Source organism: Pyrus communis, chromosome 8 (genome assembly GCF_963583255.1).
Source record: "Pyrus communis chromosome 8, drPyrComm1.1, whole genome shotgun sequence".
In the NCBI taxonomy this organism is placed as follows: Eukaryota; Viridiplantae; Streptophyta; class Magnoliopsida; order Rosales; family Rosaceae; genus Pyrus; species Pyrus communis.
Window position 1 is genome coordinate 17,976,780 of NC_084810.1, and position 6,035 is coordinate 17,982,814.

Below are 6,035 nucleotides of genomic sequence, written 5' to 3' on the forward strand. Positions count from 1 at the left end.
TAGTTTCAAGACTGAAATGGAATGATGCGATTTGTGAATTTCTGGAGAATGGAGACCGAGATAGAGAGTTAGATGAAAAATCAATAAAGTTGAGCAGCAAATGAGAAATAGTATAGACTAAAAGAAAGAAAAGAAAAAGTTTATGTGGCCATGTTATGATGTGGTTGAGTCCATACTAAATGTATAGACTCAATGAAATAACCAATTAGAATTTAACATTTAATAAAGTTATGCGGTTTCGGTTCTATTTTAGATGGCCGGAACCGAAACCAAACCGTTTTTTCTTCATTCAGTTTGGTTTCAAACCGAAACTGTTTTGAAACCCTAAAACTAAACTGTTCGGTGCTGTAGACATCGAAATTTCGGTGAAATGAATGTTAACCAATAATTAAAATTTCAACGCTTACGTGTCACATAAATTTTACATGTAGCGTGTGACTCAACGAAAAATCGAAATAAATTGGAAAGGTCATCAAATAGGACACGTGCCAATATCTGGCAGAAATGATTTATTTCATCTGATTATTTAAATCCAAAAATCAAGTTTTGGAATTCTATAAATAGGAGGCCAAGGCATTCATTTCGAAAGGAAGAAAGGAAGAAGAGAAAGAAAGAAGGGAATTTACATCACACCAAAACCTTGAAGCCTCGAAACTCTAAAGCTCTCAAGCAAATCCCGAAGGATCAAGAAAACACTCTTCGTTCTTCGTCAAATCCTCCTTCAAAGGTCAAGCCCCAACGGCCCTTGAAGAACTTCCGCCGACTCAAGATCAAGCCCCGACGGCCCCTTGAAGAAAGTGTTCATCATCCGTTCGTCCTAAGATCAAGCCCCAACGGCCCTTTGGATCAACAACCTCAACAAATCCACACATCCAATCAGTCTTCAAGATTAGGCCCAAAAGCCCTTGAAGATCCGCTCATCCATCAACCCTCAAGATCAAGCCCCGACGGCCTCTTGAAGAAATCCATACACTCAGTCTTCAAGATTAGGCCTAAAAGCCCTTGAAGATCCGCTCATCCATCAACCCTCAAGATCAAGCCCCGACGGCCTCTTGAAGAAATTCATACACTCAGTCTTCAAGATTAGGCCCAAAAGCCCTTGAAGATCCGCTCATCCATCAACCCTCAAGATCAAGCCCCGACGGCCTCTTGAAGAAATCCATACACTCAGTCTTCAAGATTAGGCCTAAAAGCCCTTGAAGATCCGCTCATCCATCAACCCTCAAGATCAAGCCCCGACGGCCTCTTGAAGAAATTCATACACTCAGTCTTCAAGATTAGGCCCAAAAGCCCTTGAAGATCCGCTCATCCATCAACCCTCAAGATCAAGCCCCGACGGCCCTCTTGAAGAAATCCATACACTCAGTCTTCAAGATTAGGCCCAAAAGCCCTTGAAGATCCGCTCATCCATCAACCCTCAAGATCAAGCCCCGACGGCCCCCTTGAAGAAATCCATACACCCAGTCTTCAAGATCAAGCTCAAAAGCCCTCGAAGATCCGTTCATCAACTGTTCATCCCTAGATCAAGCCCCGACGGCTCTTTGGATCAACAGCTCATCCACAAACCTACACCCTACGAAGATAGAATCAGAGGATCAAATTACAAAGAGATTGTAACCCCAAAATCATTAAAAAATATATTTTGTACACGTATTCTTGTTTCTTGTTTTCAGGAATTTTTCGTGTTTACAGGTGCGGTTGGATTTCGTTTGTGTTTCGGTTTTGGTTTTCAGGTTCAAGTGCTCACCCTTACTATGCATGGAGAGTCTTGGTCCAAATATAGTTTTTGGGGCTGACATGGGCTGCATGCCCTAAAACTTTTTTTTTTTTATATTTGCTGGGCTATTGTCCAAAATAGGAAAAACGAGCTAAGATAATGATGCGAGTTTTATACGCGCACAAATTAAACCCTCTTTTTGTCAAATTGTAGTATAGGTGCAAGTAGGGATCGTTCTGGACCGGGGATTAGGAGGGATTGTTAATCTCTTGGAAACTGACTTAAAAACGTAAAAACAATATAAAACACTAAACTAGACTCAAAGAATTCAAAAATACTTTAAAACATAAACTAAACAGATTCTAACAAGTTCAAAAGACTCAAAACTCTTAAAAACACAAACTAAATTGATTTCTAACTAATTTGACATTAAAGTAAAGGGGGATTTAGGTTTTGACAAAATTAAACTAAATGAACAAATTGCAATTAAAACAGAATGTAAATATGAATGTGAATAAAATATGGATGATGGAATAGCCAAGGGGTTCTTCTCCACACATGTTACACTTGCATACAAGATTGATTCTCAGTTGGTCTTTCCATAAATTATGAAACTCAACGCCCCGGGTTAATTAGGTCCGCTTAAATTAACCGTCAAGTTTTCCTTAAGTTAATGAATTGGATGGGTTAGCGCAACGCAATTCACCACATTCTCCAAAAGTCCTTTACGTGAACAGCACAATAAAGATACAATCAAAGATCATTAAGCATTATGAAAACTATAAGTGTTGACGAGGCATTCGTTACTATGATGAGCATGAAACTCATGCCAAGAATTCATTTAACGCGATTGTTTATAAGCAACCTCCACTACTTGTGAATATAAGTTCATAACGATTAGGTGAAATTCACTTATATTCTAGCGTCATATTTATGCATGAAAATTAAGCGCGTATTCTTAATAAACATTCATAAATAAGTTATCAATCAAACGGTTAAACAAATTGAATCCACAACTTATGAAATTCTAACGAAAGTTAATCAATTCATATTGCAAATATAAACATAGTTTCGAATCACCCCCTAGCTAAAGGGGGATTAGTTCCTCATTACTTTGAAATCAAAGAAACACCTAAACATTCCAACAACTCAAACTTGAATTGTATGAACGTTTAGGCATTCTTCTCTTCCATTCCTCATACGTACAAAACAAAGAGAATTGAATTTAAACTTTGAAATCAAAGAAACACCTAAACATTCCAACAACTCAAACTTGAATTGTATGAACGTTTAGGCCCTCTTATCTTCCTCGTTGTTGTAGCACAAGGTCTAAGGTGAGGTTTGGGGAATTATGGAAATGGATGAGGAATGGTGGAATGGGGACTCACGGTTTTGGATTCTAAGGGGAAGTGTTTGTGTTAGTTGTGGTGTGTGAAATGGAGAGATGTTTATGAATGAATGAATGCAAGGGTATTTATAGGAGTAGTGGAGGGAACATATGGCTATGTCATTTGTAGGTGAAGTAGGTGGATGTTGTAGGTGAGTAGGTGGATGTTGTAGGTGAAGTAGGTGGATGTTGTAGGTGAGTAGGTGGATGTTGTAGGTGAAGTAGGTGGATGTTGTAGGTGATTATGAGTGATAAGTGATAAGTGTATGATATGTTAAGTGATAAGTGAATGATTATGATAAGTGATAAATGAATGTATGATATGATAAGTGGTGAATGATATGTGGTGAATGATAAGTGGTAGTGTTTAAGTATTTAAAATAGGGAACAAAGCCCTTCCTTGCATGGCAAGGAAGGGAGACACAAGGAAACACACGACAATGTCCTAAGGTTGCTAGGAATGTTGTTTTTGTGTTCTAAAATGCGTAGGAGTTTTCAATGATGCTCAAACATGAGGTCTTTTTAGGATTTAACTTTCCTACTTCAAGTCTTCAATTTCGTCCATCCTTTTGGCTCCAAGCATATGATATCCATTCCAATCTCTAATTTGCTCCAAAAGGCTCCAAAAGGCATCCTTTTGCATACTTTGCCCTTAGAACCTGAAAACACACAAAAGAAGCATAAAGAACTAAAATAACTAAAGAAACATAACGTAAATGTACGAGAACAAGCCATTTAAGTCGCATAAATATGCTCCTATCAGATAACCTAACTAAAAAAGCAACATGGGTTATTGTTGTTGTTATACTGTAAGCTAGAGTGGCTGCAAGCCACGACTCTGTGGTAAAAACTAAAAAGGGAAACATGCCCAATTTGGGCTTAGGTCAGGTAGAACCCGATGGTTAACCCGCTTTAGGAGGCACATGCCTTGGGTTCGTTTGGTAAGCACTAACCAAATTTGAATGGCTTACTCGGTATTCCCCAATCGAGGAATTAGAGTTTTCTTCGATATACCTCAGTCGAAGTTGGGTGTGTCTCACTTGGCACACTACAGTCGAAGTTGGGTGTATTCTTCTTTCGCCGAAAAAACTAGACTCGCCATTATAGGTGGTTTATGGGGTAGTAAGGTCGAGAGTTAAGATTGAGACCATCATCCTCATCAGGGAGGGTGGTTTTAGGCAAACTTATGGCCACAGAATCATGGGGTTTCAAGATCAGTCGGGTTTCAACGGAACCCGTTTGTGAAATCGTCGTTGATTCGAACTACCATAGCTTCGACCTAATTTAGGTCGTGGTCTAACCATTCACAAGAAAACATGGTGAACACGAGTGCTTCAAGAGTTGGGCATTGGTTCCATCGAAGTGTAGATGAGGCGAGAAAAAAAAAAAAGTCAACGACACTGTTTCTATGGGTGTTGTCGCCATGAGTTGCTAGCTTCATTGGCTCGACGACTTGGCTGAGCAGCGACTTCCAACTACAACTTGACTGCAATTTTAGGTTTTTTTTTTTTTTTTTTTTTTTTTTTCTTCTTTTCTTTTCACAAAATCATCAAATTCACAAGTAGTAATGTATAATAATGCGAACACAATTTAAGCAAAGTTTATAATTCAAAAGTGTAAAAGTTAGGTTCTATACCAAATCTACTATGAACTCACACAATTATAGATTTCATAGGATTCTATACTAAATCTACTACAGATTTACATAATTATATCATATAAAATATATTCACAACAATCTTTTAATTTAAGGAATTGTTGTTGGCACTTCAAAATTCTCATTTTACATTACGTATTTTCTATAGAAAGAAAAAAAAACACTTGAAAGGAGTGCAAAATGAAATTTTTGGATTGCCAATAACAGTTCTTTTAACTTATTATGTTATTTTTCTATTTATTTCAAAAATTGTACCTTTGTACCCTTATACTAAAACACAAAAATGGAACCACCCATTGACACTTGAGAATATACCTGACAATTTCTTACACAACTTGTTAGCACGACACGTAAATGACACGAAAATAACGGGTTTCGAGTCGACACAATAACTAATCGGGTCACACGATAAGAACCTGTTAATAATAGGTCCTTAATAGGTTTACACGAGAGTGACACACGATAACCCGTTTCAACACGTTGAGAAAAAAGTTATTTTGATGATTTTAATGTTTTAAACTACTTAAAAAAGCTTACTATATAATGCAATAGCTATAGTGTATATGTATATATTTTATATTAAAATATGTATTATTGTTTTATTATTCTATATAAATTTAAAAAAAAATTAAGTTTTATTATACTATAGGCAAGGAGTGAGATTAAAAAAATTATAAAATACATTAAAAGTAAAAATATCAAGTAATTTAAAAATAGCAAACACATTAAAAAATATATAATAATTAATTTAAAAGTGCAAAATATGTGAAATAATATGCAAACACTCGTAATTGCATCATCTAAACTGTGAGGATAGTACATCACCGTTTCAAATTTTAAAACTATACAAACCCTCATGAATAGTATTTTTAAGGGAGTTCAAATAAACAAATATCAGTTCTCTATGAAAATTGAATGGTTTTACTGTAAAAAACATGCAAGGTTTTCTCAACCTCGAAACACAACTCCTTTCATTTTGCACATTCTTGAACATTTGGTATTTTGTAACAATGTACTAATGTTTTTTCATTAAACTCTTATTTTAGGGCATGTAATACTTAAAAAACAAATGTTGTTCTTATGTTTTGAAGTAATATTTATGTGCCAATGTGATATACATATACAAATTTAGTATTATGTTTTCAAATTTTTTTGGGTGAAATTATGTTGTTCATTTTCATTGTTTATTAATTTAAAATATATTTTCCTTAACGGATAACGGATTGGATTATAATACCTGATAATATTAACAGTTCGATTTGGGATCTGATCAT